Raw genomic sequence first — 17,999 nt, 5'->3', positions numbered from 1 at the left:
AAACCCCTTTCTGCCTAAATTATTCAGAGTTTATTTTGTTCTCTAAAACCAAGAACCCTGGTTGTTACACTTCTCTAGATGTTTCGAAAGGGGCTGTATTTTCCTCTTCTTGTAGATAAGTCTACATGAAGTCCAAGAATATGGTTTTCTTTCAGTATCAACCATAGCTTCTATTTGTTGTGACTCTTCCTGATCCCAAGGCTCTGTTACTATAGTAGAGAAGAGTATTCAAGGTTGAATGAGAGCCTGGGTTGGAGACAGCTCTAACACTTACCAAGTGTGCACTTTGAACAAGCCATTTTTAACCTCTCTGAACCCTAGCTTCTCATCTGAGAATTGAATAAGATAGTGTGTGTACATATACTTCATTGAACAGCCCTCTGCTGATGTAACATTGTCATTACTGGAACTAAAGAAAAGAGTTAATAATAGCTGACTCCAGGGGTATATTCCCTGTGGTGTATTCTCAGATGTCCTTTCTTATGTTTACTTCAAAAACCTCTGCTCCAATCACTTCCCTCTGGAAAACCAATTCCACTGTCCTAACTTATGACTCCATTAGGAAATGTTTCTAGAAAGTCATTCAAATGTTTCCATTTGCCAATCCCATTTTGGTACTTCAAGTTCTGACTCCTTATGCTGCAGGAAACCATTTTCTTCCTTGCTTGCTATTTAAATTCTTCAACACTTGTCAAGCATTATTATATCATACTTACCCTACTCTTGGATTTAATCACACACTCTATCCACTTCAAGACATATTCATTTTCTGGAGTGTCCAATGACATGATCCACAATATCAGAGATAAGGATTCAAGCATTTAAGTTCCTCTTGGGTTTTCTTGCTTTTCTGAATCTTAAAGAATCTTTAGAGTTAGTCCTACAGTAATGCAAGTTTAAAAGCTTTCACAGCATGATGTATTTCCTTTTCATTACATTTTTCAGATTAAGAAACTACTACAGCAGTAGCCTATGCTGGCAGAAAGATAAGATTTTTGTGGCTCATAAACTTGGAAAATGGAACATATCAAAAGTCATTTTGTTGGCATATTTCAATTAAATACCTAAAAATCCATGATGATAAAAGCAAGAACTGCATTAGGTCATTTCTATTTTTAAAGAATTTTCTAGTTTCTAATGGTCAGTCCTGTAAAGTTTCCCCCACCAAAAAGTAACTGATTGGAATTGTGGAACCATTGAGACATGGCATCGAATAGTTGAAGCTACATACAACCTTTGAGAAAGTGCTTTCCATTTTGGAAACAATCACTGTACCTATAGGTTCTGTGGCTGGGCACTTAGGAATATTGTCTCCATTCCTTGTCCTTCTTCAGCTCAGCTCTCTACTAGAGGAGGAGCCTGAGCCAAGCAGTCTGTTTCCCAGGATCCTATGTCAGCTGTCTTCTGGCTGAGTTTTGACAAAGGAAGACAGTGGAAGGAGATTGAATGGGGTGGAAGAGAAAAGCCAGGACATTTCTCCTCCTGTGTCTCTGCTGGAGGCAGCTTATCAGCAGTTACTTCTCCTCTGCGGCTCCAACTCCTCAGTTCCATTGCTTGACAGGTTCATTTAGTTCCACCTTCCATCTGATGACCCTCTAGGCAATAATACTGCTAAATGTTTCATCTTTCTAGCCCACAGATGGTAGTGGTTTTCTGTTGTTTAACTTTGGATTATCTTATCACTCCCTCTATGGTTCTTAGAAATTCCATCACCTGTGTAATAATTTCCCTAAATTAACTTCAATCTGTGGAAAAATCTTAAAGTGGTTTCTGCTTTCCTGGTTAGACTCTGATTGATAGTATAAGGCACCTAATTTTGAAACAATGCACATAACTATTAATGTACCAATAGGAATGTTAATGAACTTGGATACAATAAGTCACCTTATAGACTTCTCAGGACTTTATGGGAAGTAAAATATAAATTGTGGAAAAAACTGCCCCAGCAAGAAGAGACCAATGGAATTAGAGGTATCAATGGGATCTAGAGACTTGATGGTCATTTTTTTTCCCTCCAGGTGAAATAATATCTAGGTGAGTAGTGAATATAATAACAGTTACTGACCTATTTAAAATTCTGACCTTGGGCCAGTAGGTTTCTTATCTAGTATGGACTGCTCTAAGATGTTTAAAAAAAGATGATCATTACAACAGTTCAGGGTAACACTTGAAAACATTATGTCTGGTTTGTTAACAAAACAAATGCCAAATATGATATAAACCAACATCATGGAAATATTTGCTTTCATTTTTATCTCGTTCTTTCATTTATTCATTGATTATCTGCCATATGCCAGCCACTCCTCTAGGCCCTATGAATATATCCCTGAGTAAGGAAGAAAAAATATCCCTTACTTGTGTGGAGCTTATGGCCTGGAGGAGGTGAAGGCAGTGTTTGGACCAACATCAACCAAGAGTTGAAAAACTCCATAGAAGAAACAGCCAATCCACACTTAGATTTTTTTTTCTAAGTAATTTGTCATCTTAAATTCTAAAAGGAAAAAGAAAATGGTCTTTTTACTTTCTAAAATATAGTAGTACATAAGGGTACTGGATTTGAAGTTTGGCAAGTTTTGATTTGACTTCAGGCTCTTTACTTTCCTGATTGGTTAAATTATCATGTTTATCAAGGATCCCTCATATAGGATCCTTGAAGTAATTTTAAAAATAGGGAATTGTGTTGAGAATAGAGGTATTTAAGTTTGGAGAACTGAATTAAGTGAATAGTTCTGCCTCATTTTCATTTTATTTTTGATTCTCAGCAGTTGACCATGATGTGCTTGTGGATTCATTGTTTTTGTTGTTGTTGTTTTTGTTTACCAAATTTGGGAAACTTTAGGTCATTAATTTTTTAGATGTATTTTACTGCCTTATTCAATCCCTCCACTTCTGTGCCTTCAATTACTCTTTCATTAGACCAGTTTATATGGTCCCATGAGTCACTAAGAAAATACCATTTAAAAATTTTTTTTTGCCTCTGTTCTTCAGATTGGTTAATTTCTACTTTTTTATCTTCAAGTTCACTGACTTTTTTTTTTCATTATCCAATCTGCTGTTAATACAATACAATCATTTTTAAAAGTATACTTGTTAGTTCTAGAATTCCACTTGGTTTTCATAGTTTCCATTTTTCTGATGAGATTTACCACTGTACATTTCCTATATAAATCTTTTCTTTTAGATTCTTAAGTATATTTATAATAGCTAATTTAAAATCAGCATCTGCTAATTCCAACATCTGAGTCATCTGGGAGCTGTTTCTTGTGGTTGCTTTATTTTCATGATGATTAGTCACATTTTTCTATTTCTTCATATATCTAATATTTTTTATTTTAGGCAAAACATTTAAGATAATACATTATAGTGAGTTTGATTATATCATCTACCTAAATAAGCTATTAAGTTTTGTTCTGGCAGGCAGTAAAACTTCTCCTTTATTAAAAAAAAAAAAATCTGCTTTTATGATCTCACAAACTTCCTCTTATTCCTTTAAATACATCTGATCAACTTTTTCTACCATAAAAACTATCATGACTATAGTTAAGGGAAAAAAGGCTGTACAAATGCTCAGCAACTTAGAAGTCATGGGTATTAGAGTTTGAAGTCCATTTCATCCTTTTATTTCAAGGGTGCTTCTATGTGGAGAACCCACTGTACAGAATTGCATATATATTATTTTGTATTACCTATAAAGATCATATTCTATAAGAAAGTAATATAAATCTTTTTTAAAGTATAAATAGTCTTCCAAAATCAATTTGTAAATACATCTTAGTTTTCAAAGCTTAGTGTGTAAAAAAATGATCTTAAGCAATTCCAGGGAAGGAGTCTTATCAGCTTCATGGAAGGCTGAATTAGAGGAAATAAGAACAGCAATTTGGAGGCAAAGGAAACAAAACTACTTGTTAATCTCTGTTTGGATGAAATATGTATGAGGACTGAGCCCATATTTGAACACCTGTCCTTTTCCTGTTTGAGCCAAAGACGGAAAACCAATTATTTAATAGTATTTTTGTTATTGTTTTAAAAAGAACATATTTTAAAAATACTTAAAAGTATAAAAAAATGTTTTTAGTCTTCTCAGAGATAAATACCTGAACATATTAAGGTATTTCCTTCAAATTTTGATATGTAGGTATACATGTATATGTGTATGGGTGGGTGGGTATGTGTCTGGGTGTATGTTGGGTAAAAAATCACATATATAAAACAAAATTGGATTGATGCTCCCAATATAATCTTTTATCTTATATATGTCACTAAAAACATTACATGGGCTTTTCCATATCATTAAGTGGTCTTTGAAAAATGTGATCTTTAGATAGCCAACAGGCACATGAAAAAACGCTCAACATCGCCAGTTATTAGAGGAATGCAAATCAAAATGACGATGAGATATCACCTCACACTGGTCAGAATGGCCGTCAACAAAAAGTCTACAAATAATAAATGCTGGAGAGGGTGTGGAGAAAAGGAAACCCTCATACACTGTTTGTGGGAATGTAAATTGGTGTAGCCACTATGGAAAACAATATGGAAGTTCCTTAAAAAACTAAAAATAGAACTACCATATGATCCAGCAATCCCACTCCTGGGCATATATCCAGAAAAAGCAAAAACTCTAATTCAAAAAGATACATGCACCCCAATGTTCATAGCACTATTTACAATAGCCAAGACATGTAAACAACCCAAGTTCCCATCAAAAGATGATTGGCCTAAGAAGATGTGGTGTGTATATATATATATATATAAATATATATATATAAATATATATATATATATATATATATATATATATATATATATACACACACACACACACAATGGAATATTACTCAGCCATAAAAAGAATGCAATATTGCCATTTGCAGCAACATGGATAGACCTAGAGATTATTATACTTAGTGAAGTCAGACAGAGAAAGACAAATATAATATGATATCACTTATATGTGGAATCTAAAAAATAATACAAGTAAATCTATATGTAAAACAGAAGCACAGTCACAGACATAGAAAAAGTTACCAAAGGGGAAATGGGGTGGGGGAGGGACAAATTAGGAGTATAGGATTAACAGATAGAAACTCCTATACATAAAATAGATAAGCAACAAGGATTTACTGTACAGCACAGGGAATTATATTCTGTATCTTGTAATAACCTATAATGGAATATTATCAGAAAAAATAACTGAGTCGCTATTCTGTACACCTGAAACTAACACAATACTGTTAATCAACTATACTTCAATAAAGAAAAGAAAACTGTGGGGACTTCCCTGGCAGCGCAGTGGTTAAGAATCTGCCTGCCAATGCAGGGGACATGGGTTCGAGCCCTGGTCTGGGAAGATCCCACATGCCGTGAAGCAACTAAGCCCGTGTGCCACAACTACTGACCCTGCGCTCTAGAGCCCACGAGCCACAACTACTGAGCTCACACGCCACAACTACTGAAGCCTGCGTGCCCTGGAGCCCATGCTCCACAACAAGAGAAGCTACCGCAATGAGAAGGCTGTGAACTGCAACGAAGAGTAGCCCCCGCTCGCCACAACTAGAGAAAGCCCGCATGCAGCAATGAAGACCCAATGCAGCCAAAAAAAAAAAAAAATTTTTGTTAAATTTTTAAAAATTTTTAAAAATTAAATTTTAAGTATTAAAAAAAATGTTTAAAAATTAAAAAAAATTAAACTATGATCTTTGATAGCTGTCCAACATGTCATTACAAGGATAATTTACTTATCCATCCCCCTCTTATAAGAGATTGTTGTTTCCAATTTTTCATTATCAAATAAATTAAATAATTGTTCATATATATGATTATTTCCATACAATATATTTCTGACATGGAAATGGTGGGGTGATGGATGAGTTAAGATGGCAGGACATCAAGCCAGTGTAATGGAGAGAGTAAAGCTTGAAACAGAAATAGCGGTGGTTTTAGTTAGCATTGTTTATGTAACTGAATTGGAGAGGAGAGTATGCCGAGGCAGCAGGCTTTCATAAAATAGTTGCTCTGCGTTTCCAACAATCATTGGAAAACGGGAGCTTAGACTGAAGATTTGTAAAGCTACAGCAGAGTTCTTCATAACATGTGCTGCAGAGCATCCATTGTGAGGGATTTTAACAGGCGTTGCATTAAAGAAGTGTTCTGATGTGTAGTGACTTTGGGAAATACAGACTTAAAGCCAAACAAGATTTTCGCTCTTATGTTTTACTGCAGGACTTCCTAAAACATTTAATGTTCTTATATGCTTTTTTTTTAAACATCTTTATTGGAGTATAATTGCTTTACAATGCTGTGTTAGTTTCTGCTGTATAACAAAGTGAATCAGCTATACGTATACATATATCCCCCATATCTCCTCCCTCTTGAGTCTCCCTCCCACCTCCCTATCCCACCCCTCTAGGTGGACACAAAGCACCGAGCTGATCTCCCTGTGCTATGCGGCTGCTTCCCACTTTTTAACACACACCAAACACAGTCTACAACATGGGACATTTCCCAAACTTATTTGACCACAAAATCTTTGGTTCACTAAGAATATTGAGAGAAAAGTGTTCTGTGGAACACCAGACTGAGCAAAAGTACTCTAACAGAATTGAGGAAAAGTACATTACAGTCCAGGCCAGTGGAAAAAAACATATCAGATTAAGTTTGATTAGGTTAAATGGTTTTACGGCAAGCAATGCACATCTTGAAATCTTGCTTTCAATTTAAATTCCTTATTTATCTCTTTTAAAATGCCAAATGACCTATACCTTTCTTTTGTTAGTGCATAACTCTACACAGAAGTAATATTTGGTTGGCTGTGAACTTTATCTCACTATGACATGTTTTTGCAGAGGTCATATAATATAGTGACAAAATCCCAGCCTAGGATTTGGGACAGAGTGTTTGGCTCGGCCACTAACTAGCTTTGTGATCTTACAAAATTAACCTTTTTTGGCACAGGTATAAAATGAATCATCTGTTCTATGAATGATTTGAACTAGATGGTCAGAAGCTTTCAATGGTTCTCACCTGTTGTCACTCACAGGCTCCAGGAAGATCTAACCAGCCTCTCTCTCTGTGATTGGTCTCACAAATTCTAGGTTGTGATGGTAATCTTACTCTCTATTTAAGATCCACAGCATTTTTAATAATGATGCTATATTCTAAAGATATAAACCTAGAGAAAAACAGATAGTTATTCAACTTCCTATCAATAACTTTAAAGTAAAAGCAATTCTGTTCCACCATTTGCTTTCACAGACATTTGTGCCCCAGAGATCAGGGAACTTGTTCACTTACACTTTCTGCATTTTCTTTGTAGTCCCAGGTTGGCCAATGGTTTATTTGTCCTTACAATAGAGATGTTTAACCTGGGGTTAGTAGACTTCAAGGGGTCCATGAACCCCATGAAACTGTGCATAACATTTTCTCTTTAAATGTGGGAACATTTATCTTTCTGGGGATGTACTCTACAGCTTTCAATAGATTTTCAAATGGCATTTTCAATCCCTCAAAAAAGTTAAAAATTATTGCTTATAGATTTCTTAAGTTTTTTGAAGAGGTATATGAAGGAAAAAACAAAGCACAGATTAATGCTCAAGTTCAAAACACTGATCTAAGTTATTGCTAATTTACCCATCATCAGAATGTGTGGGAGTAGAAACCTCAGGGAATAGGAATCAGCATGATTGCAAAAAGGAAAAACAAAAAGTCTACTTAGAGGCATTTTCTCCTTTTTTCTTTGCCTCCTCAGGCCCTAACCACTGCATGGGGAAAAAAAAAAAAAAAACTGCAGGAAAAATGTCTTAATGCTATGTTATAAAAACAATGATTAACCAGATAGAAGTGACATCATTGGCAAAAATGGAGATAACAATATTTACCCATTTATTAACCATGTTCTTAGAAGCCTTTAAAAGAAACATTGCTATAGGATTGTCCAGCGTCAGTGGAGTGACTATGACATTGCCCACTGCGATTGGTCCTTTATGGAAAGGATTCTTAGGAAAGCCTGCCTGCAGGATAATTTGGCAATTTTTAACCTAATCCTGATTAGTTCAGTCGTACACTGTCTTCTGCATGCTCTCGGACTCCAGGTTTCAATTTATTAACGCCTCTTCTGGATTAAAATCACACATGTATCTCCATTCACCTCTGAGCATCACCATTCTGTGACAGTGATGGTGATAAAAATGTGGACAATGATGAATATAGCTAATGTTAATCTAGTATTGATATTTAGTATGTGCCCCACAGAAAGCCTTTAAAGTAGTGAGTATTATTAACACATTTACAGACAAAGAAACTAAACTATAGAAGGTTAAGTAATTTATCCTGGATCATAGAGCTAGAAGATGCCTAAAGCAGGATTCAAGGCCAAATAGTCCTATTCCAGAGCTTATTATGCTGTTTGGCCTCTAAGATGTAATTCAGGAATTTGGTCATATACTCCTCAGTTTTCATCATCCCAATTTTTTCCATGTTTGTTCTCCCTCAGTTCTCCCACCCAGAATGCCCCCAAATTACTTTTAGATTCAGAAACGGCAAGCATTTTCCCCTGGCCCCAAAGGTGTGGTCATCTCAGTTCATGACATAGGATGACTTTGACAGACCTTGATGGTCATACCCCTTGCTGGCCAACTGTGGCTGAATCCAGTCTTTTGTGGCCAGAAATGGAAGCATTTATGTTGCAATGGCCTTATCGAAGTTAGAGTTAAACTCTGAACAGTCACATTTTACAGATTATATGTAGAGGTTTTACAGATCATATATAGACAACTGAATGTCCTGGGCTGGCCAGGAATAGACTCTACATTGTACAAGATTGTTTCCTAAACTTTGGCCATTCACATAAAACCTTCATGATTTCTTTCAGTCCTGTGCTATCTCTACCAGTATTTATGTAATATTTTGACTTAAATATACTTATTGTTTTTTAGTTAAATAAATGAAAGTTTATTTCATCACAAAAATTGAAAACTAGTATCATCTAACCTAAATAGAGGGCAATTCAACATGGGGAGGGGGAAGGGTAAGCTGGGACAAAGTGAGAGAGTGGCATGGACATATATACACTACCAAATGTAAAACAGATAGCTAGTGGGAAGCAGCTGCATAGCACAGGGAGATCAGCTCAGTGCTTTGTGACCACCTAGAGGGGAGGGATAGGGAGGGTGGGAGGGAGACGCAGAGGGAGCAGATATGGGGATATATGTATATGTATAGCTGATTCACTTTGTTATAAAGCAGAACCTAACACACCACTGTAAAGCAATTATACTCCAATAAAGATGTTAAAAAAAAGGTTTAGTGGTTACCCTTGAGTTCACAATGTACATCTTTAATCAGAGCCTACCTTCAGACAGTATTATACTACTTCATATATAGTATAAGACCTTACAATTCTTAATTCCCCCAACCATTCTTTGTGCTCTTGTTTTGTGCATTTTATTTTTCATGTGCTGTAAAAATGCATTTCTATTTTTGCTTTAGACAGTTATTTTTTTTAGAGTAATTAAAGATTTCTTAGTTAAAAATAAAAAAAAAAAGCAAATATGATGAAACAAAACCATGTTGCCATGTTGTTAAATTCTACCTGGATTTCACTGCTTTCTTAGGCTCTAATTATTGGGGTGTTAAAAAGGGAAATTATGTAGTATTAGAGAAAATCTAGTACTAAACTAGGATTTCTCTTTGATCTAATCAGAAGTGTTAAAGGGGAATGAACAAGAATAATTTTTTTATACTATATGATTTACTCTTATTTAATGCCCTGTTTGCACATTACCTAAACTTCATCTTGAGCAAAACTATCCAGCAGAAATAATGCATATCATATATAATTTAAAATTTTCTACTAACTATATTAAAAAAATAAAAATAAAGAGGAGAAATTAATTTTAATATTTTAACTCATATCTGAAATATTATTTCAACACTTATAGTCAATATAAAACTTATTTATGAGACATTTTACACTGTCTTTTATATCTGGTATGTATTTTACACTTATAGCACATCTCAGTTCATACCAGCTACGTATCAAGTACTCAACAGTTACACGAGGCTAGTGACTACAGTAGTACAAAACACAGAAGTCTTACACTGCACACTGCAGGAAATACAGGCTAGAATCAGGATGCCTAAGGTCCAAGATCATTTGTGGTTGACATGGTTATGACCCCAACAGCCAGTTAACCTTTCCAGACCTCAGTTTCCGTGCCTTAAAAATAAGAGGATTTCACTGGCTGTCCCTGTGGTTTCAAGCTGTCCTGCTCTACTGTGATTGCCATTTGTTTCTTCCCTGTTGAAGCTGTCTTTAGAACCTCATTCCCACTATCTCGGAAACCTTCAAACAGCAAGATGCGTCATTGGCCTCCAACATGGTTGGTGAATGTTGCTACAAGAGAGCAGATACAGAGATGGTTTATGTCTGAAGGTTATGTGCCTGAAAGCAGCCTCCAAATGGGAAGCAAAGCACATCAAGAGTCAGTGTTCATCTGTTTGTTCATTAATTAATTAATTAATCAATCAATCCATTCAACAGACATTCATCGAGGCTGTTCTGTATCAGGCCCTTTGCCAGGTGTTGGACACAGAAAGCTGAATAAGATATAATCTATCAGTGGGAGAATGGGTTGGGAGGAGTTTGGTGAGACAGGGTGATGAGTACTGTTGACTGAAGCCCAGAGCTTCAGGAGCACAGAGGCAGAACACCTAACCCAATCTAGGTCTTCCTAGAGAAGGTAACATTTAAATGGCCTCATGAAGAATGAATAGAAGGTAGCCAGGCAATGAGCAAGAGAAATGTTTTAGGCAGAGGAAGCAGCAGGTGCAAAGGCAAGAGGCATATTTGGGGAACTCGAAGCAATTGTCACCAGATTTCAAGGTGAGAAATGACAGTGGAGAGATAGTAATTAGGGTGTAGATCTGGAAAGGTCTTGGGTGATATTTAAGGATTTAGACTTTATCCTGAGATCAGAGGAGCACTGGAGATTATAAATAGGGGGCAGGTAGAAGTGCATAATAATATTTATATTAGATTCATATCTCTCTGGCTGCAGACCAGAGAAGGAAGGAGAGAGCCAAGGCTGAATGATAGCAAGGGGATCAGTTAGAAGGCTGCTGCAGCAGTCAAGGCTGAAAGAAGGAAATGTATCGGAGAGAAACTTAAGATGCAGAATCCATAAATTGAATGGACTCACTGCTGCTGGTGAGGGACAGAGAAGTGGTAGAATGAATGATATTCCAGGCTCTGGCTTAATAACTGGATGCTTTCCTTAGGTGAGAGTTATACATGTTTATTTCATGTTCATTGATGAGGAAACAAATGGATCATAATACAATAATATGAAGCTTTACTTTATAGTTTAAAGTTATAACTTTTTTCCATAGAGACTTTGAAGCATATTGAAAACAAGATAAAGTTGTTATAGCAGTAACTTCTCTGAGCTATCCTTGAAGTATCCTCCTCTACCGTAATCTGGCCTCTAGAGTTTATGGATTATAAGGGAGCAGGGTTTTTTTTTTTTTTTAGTCTCTTTTAGCCAGCCAAGATGAGGATTGAGATCTTCATCAAAGCCAGAAGAGAGTCAGGAAGGGCCAAGTTCAGGTCTGCAGAGCACTATGAAAGCATTCAGCTATTTGTCCCCAAAGTGTGGCACTGGCTGCTTTGTATGGGTTTCAACGGGTTTTGCTGTTTACAATCCTCATTGCAAAGACAAATTAGAAAAAGATGTTAAATAAATGACACAGCAATCATCAAAATGATTACACAATAAAAGAGCAGAGATAAAAAAACAGTATGGTCAAAGAAAAGGAAAAAAAAACGTATAAATCAGACAAAACATGAGAGAGGGTCAGGAAGTTCTCTAAATTTGAAAAAATGAAAATGATTTTAAAAAATCCTGAGTGATAATTAACTAAAAATATAGGTGAAGGTATTACTTCTTAAGGGAAATCTACAAGTAAAGGTCCCCAAAAGGATCACCCAGGCAGATATTCTTAAAGTCATAGTCAGCTGATTCTTCTTTCAGGCAAGTAATAATAATACCTGTGAAAATAACTGATTCCCTAACTTGGGCATTTCATTAGATCGAAACCACAAATATGGCAGTCTCACATCCACTTGAAATCAGTAGATTTTTGTCAAAATTAAAATGACAAGACACACCACTGAGCATGTCATTTATTGGGGGGGGCAATTTTGCCAAATAAAAATCTATTGTTTGCTGTAATGAAAAGTTGTTGGCTATTTTTAAAACAGAGATTAGAAATGACTTCCTCTTGACAGCTGTTCACACACCTTAATTTTTGGTCACCTTGGTCCGATGGAAATCTTGCAGTTAAAAAGACTTCACATAATTCACTGCTCTCAAGTGTTTCCAATTCTGTTCAATTCAATGGTGAGTGAAGCTGTTTAGGGGGGAAACTCTTGTATTTCCAAATTTAGTGTTCTGAAAACACGTTGTTGTGTGTAGTGAGCATTATACGAGCCATCTAAATTTAGCAAACATTTTCATTCCCTTGCCCAAGCCCACCCACAGCAGTGGATGAAACTTTGATTTCCTCCACACTCATCTGGGTAATGTAAACCCCTCAGGTTCTACAAAGCTTGCTGAGCAAGAAAGCTGAATGCAGAAATGTCAGGAAAATATGTAACCTCTGGACCTAAAGAGGGGTGGGGCTGGGGGCAACTCAGACTCCATTGACTAATTCAGGTTGGTTTTTAAACTATTTCTCACCTTATCCACATCAGGTCTCATTTATTTGCCCTGAGAGCACCTGGAGAGATGCTTAATTAGGGGAAGCCAGCTCACTGTTTATCTGAGGAGCTGGACCTCAGCACTCACTGTGGCTCACCTCTGAGCTGAAGGCCAGTCCAGGATGTCACAGCTCCCCTCCATTTTGATTACTTTGAGTGCAGTCATGCTTTCTTAAAGGTTTAAAAATGTGTAGGCTTAAAGTAGAGCTTGGATTACTGAGGCTGAATGGAAGCTGCCTTATACGGTATAGGACTGCAGCAGAGTAAAGAGGAGACAACTTTCTTTACACAATGCCACACATAGTAGGTTAGCAATAAATGATGGTTGCATAAATAAATTGTGGCCATCTCTAAGCAAAAAGCCAAATTTATGATCCACAATCAAATCTACATAGCAATTTTTATCAAACTTTACTGCTTAAGTGCAGCAAACAATGTGAGGAGGCAGAGAAAAAAGAATGATATGATAAGGTAAAACCAGCTCATTGTAGAAAATTCTTTGAAGTTTTATGTCCTCTCTTAAAAGTCCATGCAAATTTCAAAGTCTATACTGTTCTATATAAATATTTAGCTTATGGCTTCAGGTACCACCTTGACAAATAGTTTGAGAAACACAGCAATCTGTCATTCTCTCTATCATGTTAACCAAAGAAAGTTTAGAAAAAGACTTCTGGGAATTTATATACCCCAATGTTCGTAAAAATTATATGTAAAATTTATTTTATTTAATTTTTGGCATTTTATTATCAATCAGCAGATGCATTTTGACATTTTCAAAGATTAGGAAGATTTTATACATTAATATATTGAGTTCTGTATTATGGGAGAAATAAAGTAAGTACTTACTTGTACTTACTTACAAATAAAGTAAGTACAAGTACTTACTTGTACTTACTTACAAGTAAAGTAAGTAACTTTGTATTAACCCCTTGGTGTGTATATGTCACTACTACAGTACTGAATTAGATATCATAAAAAATAGCTAACTAATATTCCACTATATGTGCTATGAAGACAAATGATTTTTTAAAAACCTTTAACTTTGCATACATTGCTTTATAATAGCACCTTCTGCAAATACAATATGACTGTATTATCTAGAAATTTTCTTCAGAGGGATGAAAATAGAGTTTCATTTTCCCTTTCTTAAAGCAGCTGCTATAGGTAAAAGAGAATAAAATTCTTTTAGTCTTAATGCATTGAAACTAATCCACACTTACACCATAAGTACTGAGTTCTACTACTGATTATACCTTCAATTCTGAGTCTTAGTTCTGAGTTTTAGGCAAGTGTGATAAACACTAAAACAAGTAAATTAAATTTCTATTGTTCAGTTAGGTTATATTTTATTAGTGTTACCCAGAATTCTTGGCTGAAGCTAGTTTCCTCCTGTGAAAGGTTTATATATGTATAAACCTAGAAGTGAAGCATAATATTGATACAGACTTTCATGGGGTTATCCCATAACAATACCCTAAGTATTGTGACTTTCATAGGGCACATTCACCAGGAAGCAGATGAGATTTATTGGGCTGTACTCTCAAGGCCAACACACATGAGGGAGTAAACGAAGCAGAATGAGGTAGGGGAGAAGTCAAACTGCAAAGCAGTCACAATGAAGGCCCAATTGATCCTACTGGGAGCTTTGCAGCAAGTATGATCCTGCAGAGTTGTCCCAAATCAGGACCAGGGGCAGACTTTTATATCTCCATACTGACCTTGGGACAGAACCTTGGGTGTGGCAGCTCCCTTCAAGATGAGCCCAGTCTCCCAGGAGGACTCAACCAGAAGCTATCAGTCACCAACACAGAGCCGATGAGTTAGTGCTTCAGTCCTGAAATAGGTGGGATGGGGAATCAGGCCAAGGCACCACAATGACCACTACAGTAACCTCTGTTCAGTCTCTAGGGGTTATAGAGGAAGTCAGCTACTTTCTCCTAGAAGGCAGACACAGTATTCATTACAGTAAGTCCTCTGCATAAGAGCCTTCTAGTTGCAAACTTTCAAACGTGCCAACGTGCGTTCGCATATCCAATCACGTAATTTAGTTCACGTGTCTGGCGTACATCGTCACATGCGTGTACTCTCTACAAGTGGTTGTGCTTTTGTGTACTTTATTGTACAGTACTGTATAGGGTACAGTAGTACAGTATCTGTATTTCAAGCCCAGGATGTCCGGAAACAAGCATAAAAGCAGCGGTGATGTAGCTGGTACTGCTAAGAAGCGCCAGCTGTTGTACTGTACTACTGTACTTTTCAAGGTACTGTACTGTAAGACTAAAAATGTTTTCTTCATTTTTTGTTTGTTTGTTATGTATTATTTGTGTGAAAAGTATTATAAACCTATTACAGTACAATACTTATATAGCCGATTGTGTTAGTTGGGTACCTAGGCTGACTTTGTTGGACTTACAAACAAATTGGACTTATGAATGCACTCTTGGAACAGAACTCGTTCCTATGTAGGGGACTTACTGTATCTTGCTGTCCTGGTGCCTTAACACAGTGTTTGACACCTAGAAAATGCTCAGTGAAATTTTGATGACTGGCATTCCCCTGAAGACCAGAGTCAGGCTTGTGTTTCACCTGACACTAAACTCCAAAGACAAGAAATCTTGGGTCCCCAAATTCTGAAGGCAGAATAAGGTCTCTTCCGAAGCAGACAGGAATTGTGGGCAAAGGATAATTGCCAGACTATGTTAGATAATGCTCTATATACAATATACATGTGGCAGAAACTCACTTAAATGGATTTCTTTATATTTTACGTTATTGTAACTATGACCGATTAATAAGGATCAGCTCACTGTTTCTACAGATTTCAATAAGTTGTGTGTTTGGTGGGGAAATGTCTGCCAAGGTGAAATCTTAACTATGATTGTTTAGAATAAATGATTTAATTCATTCTGCTTATATTTAGTGCGTCTCTATTGTGTATCAGGCCCCATAATGTGTACATAAAAATAAGTAACACATGACTCTTTCATAGTCCTGGGGAAAGACCAGCACAAACTAATGATTATAGGAAATCAAGGTAAGAATTTTGTTGGAAAAACCATAAGAGCCATGTCCAGATGGAACAGCAAGTGTCAATAAAAAGATGAAGTATCCTTAATATCTTTAATGTGTAAAAGTCTCTTTCAGGGGAGAATAATGTTATAAGAAAAAAATCTAATTTCTCCAGTCCATGTGGACCTCCCAGCATGGGACGATTAGAACTGAAAAACATCCATGAAACATTCTAGGAATTTTTTAGTATTGAGAACTCTTGTCCTCTGCCATCTCCAAGACCATACTCCTTTTTATAACTTCCATCCTCCCCTGCCTGTGAGCCAGGATATGTCAGTGAAATATCAAAAAGAGGACAGAAAAGAAAATTAGATCCAAATATGACTGAATATGATTGTCAGAGCTGTACAGACTGAATGAGGCCAAAGTTCACACACATTCCTCGACATCTGTGTTGATGTGGATGGAACTTTTTCTAACTCTGCCTGCTCCTTCCCAACTGCCCGTACGAAGATATTTTTGTTAACCATCTGCTAATTAATAGAATTGGAATTCTTATGTGTCATGAGGCCTGTGACAACCAAATCTGATTGCTCAGAATTGTCCCTTCCTTCCTTTAACTCCTTGTCTTCTTCCTTTCCCCCTTCCTTGATTAATCTTTGAGAAAAACATGACTTACAAAAATAATAAGGCATGATCCCTACTCACAGTGTATTCCGCCTGATGGAAGTCAGACACATAAAGAGGTAATTATAACACAATGTATATATTAAAAATGAACATATGTGCATATTGTATGTATACATATATGCATATATATGTATACATGTATATGTATACATACACAATGCACATATGCCATGTTAAGCATATATTTTAAATATGTCATATATACCATATATATGTATAATATACATATAGAAAGGCCACCTGCCAACAGCCAGCCCCAACTTGCCAACCATGTGATTGTGCCACTTTGGAAACAAATCCCTCAGCACAGTTAAGCTTTCAAATGGCTCCAGATGACATCTGACTGCAACCCCTAAAAGACCCACAAGGCAGAACTGCCCAACTAAACCATTTCTAAATTCCTGATCCATAGATACCCTCAACAATCATAAATGATTAGCATTGCTTTAAGCTATAAAGTGTTGGGGTAATTTGTTATGCAGCAATAGATAACTAATATAGTTGGGCAGGATTAGGCAGGTGAAGGTCACAGAAGCCACTGGGTGAAAAAGAAAAGGGTAAAGTGTTCAAGGAAAAAGGGAAAGAGCAAAAGTTCAAAATATGTGGGGCTAGAAGTGAAGTTCTAGTACTGGAGTGTTAATTTTAGGATTAAAAAGTAAAAGATGTGGCTTGAGCAGTAGCCAGAGCCAAGTCATTAGGGATTTTGTATGCAGAGTTAATGAACTTGAAGTTGAGCTCAACAAAGATTCTCAGAATGGGCTCTCTGGATCACTAGATTCAGCTGAGTTTGTTGCGTTAAAAATTGCCCTGGGGATTTTTAATAACGACCTCAGCTGATTCTCAAGTCCATGAAAACTTAAGTATGTGCTGACAAATGGGGAGCAACTGACAACTGTTTAAGAAGTGTAAGCAGATAGGGTAGGGGGTACATAGAGAAAGAGAACCAGGCATGGCTTTCTTGATATAAGAGAAGCCATTTTTGGCCTAAGCCATTTTGTGATCTAAGCCTGGCCACAATGTTTGTCCTTGAACAGATCTCAGTAATTAATGATCTTAAGGGAACAAAAGAATGCAGAAACAGCTCCAACCAAAAGACATAGACTGGCTAAATGGATACAAAAACAAGACCTGTATATATGCTGTCTACAAGAGACCCACTTCAGACATAGGGACACATACGACTGAAAGTGAGGGGATGGAAAAAGATATTCCATGCAAATGGAAATCAAAAGAAAGCTGAAGGAGCAATACTCATATCAGACAAAATAGACTTTAAAACAAAGACTATTACAAGAGACAAAGAAGGACACTACATAATGATCAAGGGATCAATCCAAGAAGAAGATACAACAATTGTAAATATTTATGCACCCAACATAGGAACACCTCAATATATAAGGCAAATACTAACAACCATAAAAGGGGAAATCGACAGTAACACAATCATAGTAGGGGACTGTAACACCCCACTTTCACCAATGGACAGATCATCCAAACTGAAAATAAATAAGGAAAAGCAAGCTTTAAATGATACATTAAACAA

This window comes from Balaenoptera ricei, chromosome 8 (genome assembly GCF_028023285.1).
Source record: "Balaenoptera ricei isolate mBalRic1 chromosome 8, mBalRic1.hap2, whole genome shotgun sequence".
NCBI classification, from domain to species: Eukaryota; Metazoa; Chordata; class Mammalia; order Artiodactyla; family Balaenopteridae; genus Balaenoptera; species Balaenoptera ricei.
This window is presented reverse-complemented; position numbering follows the sequence as displayed.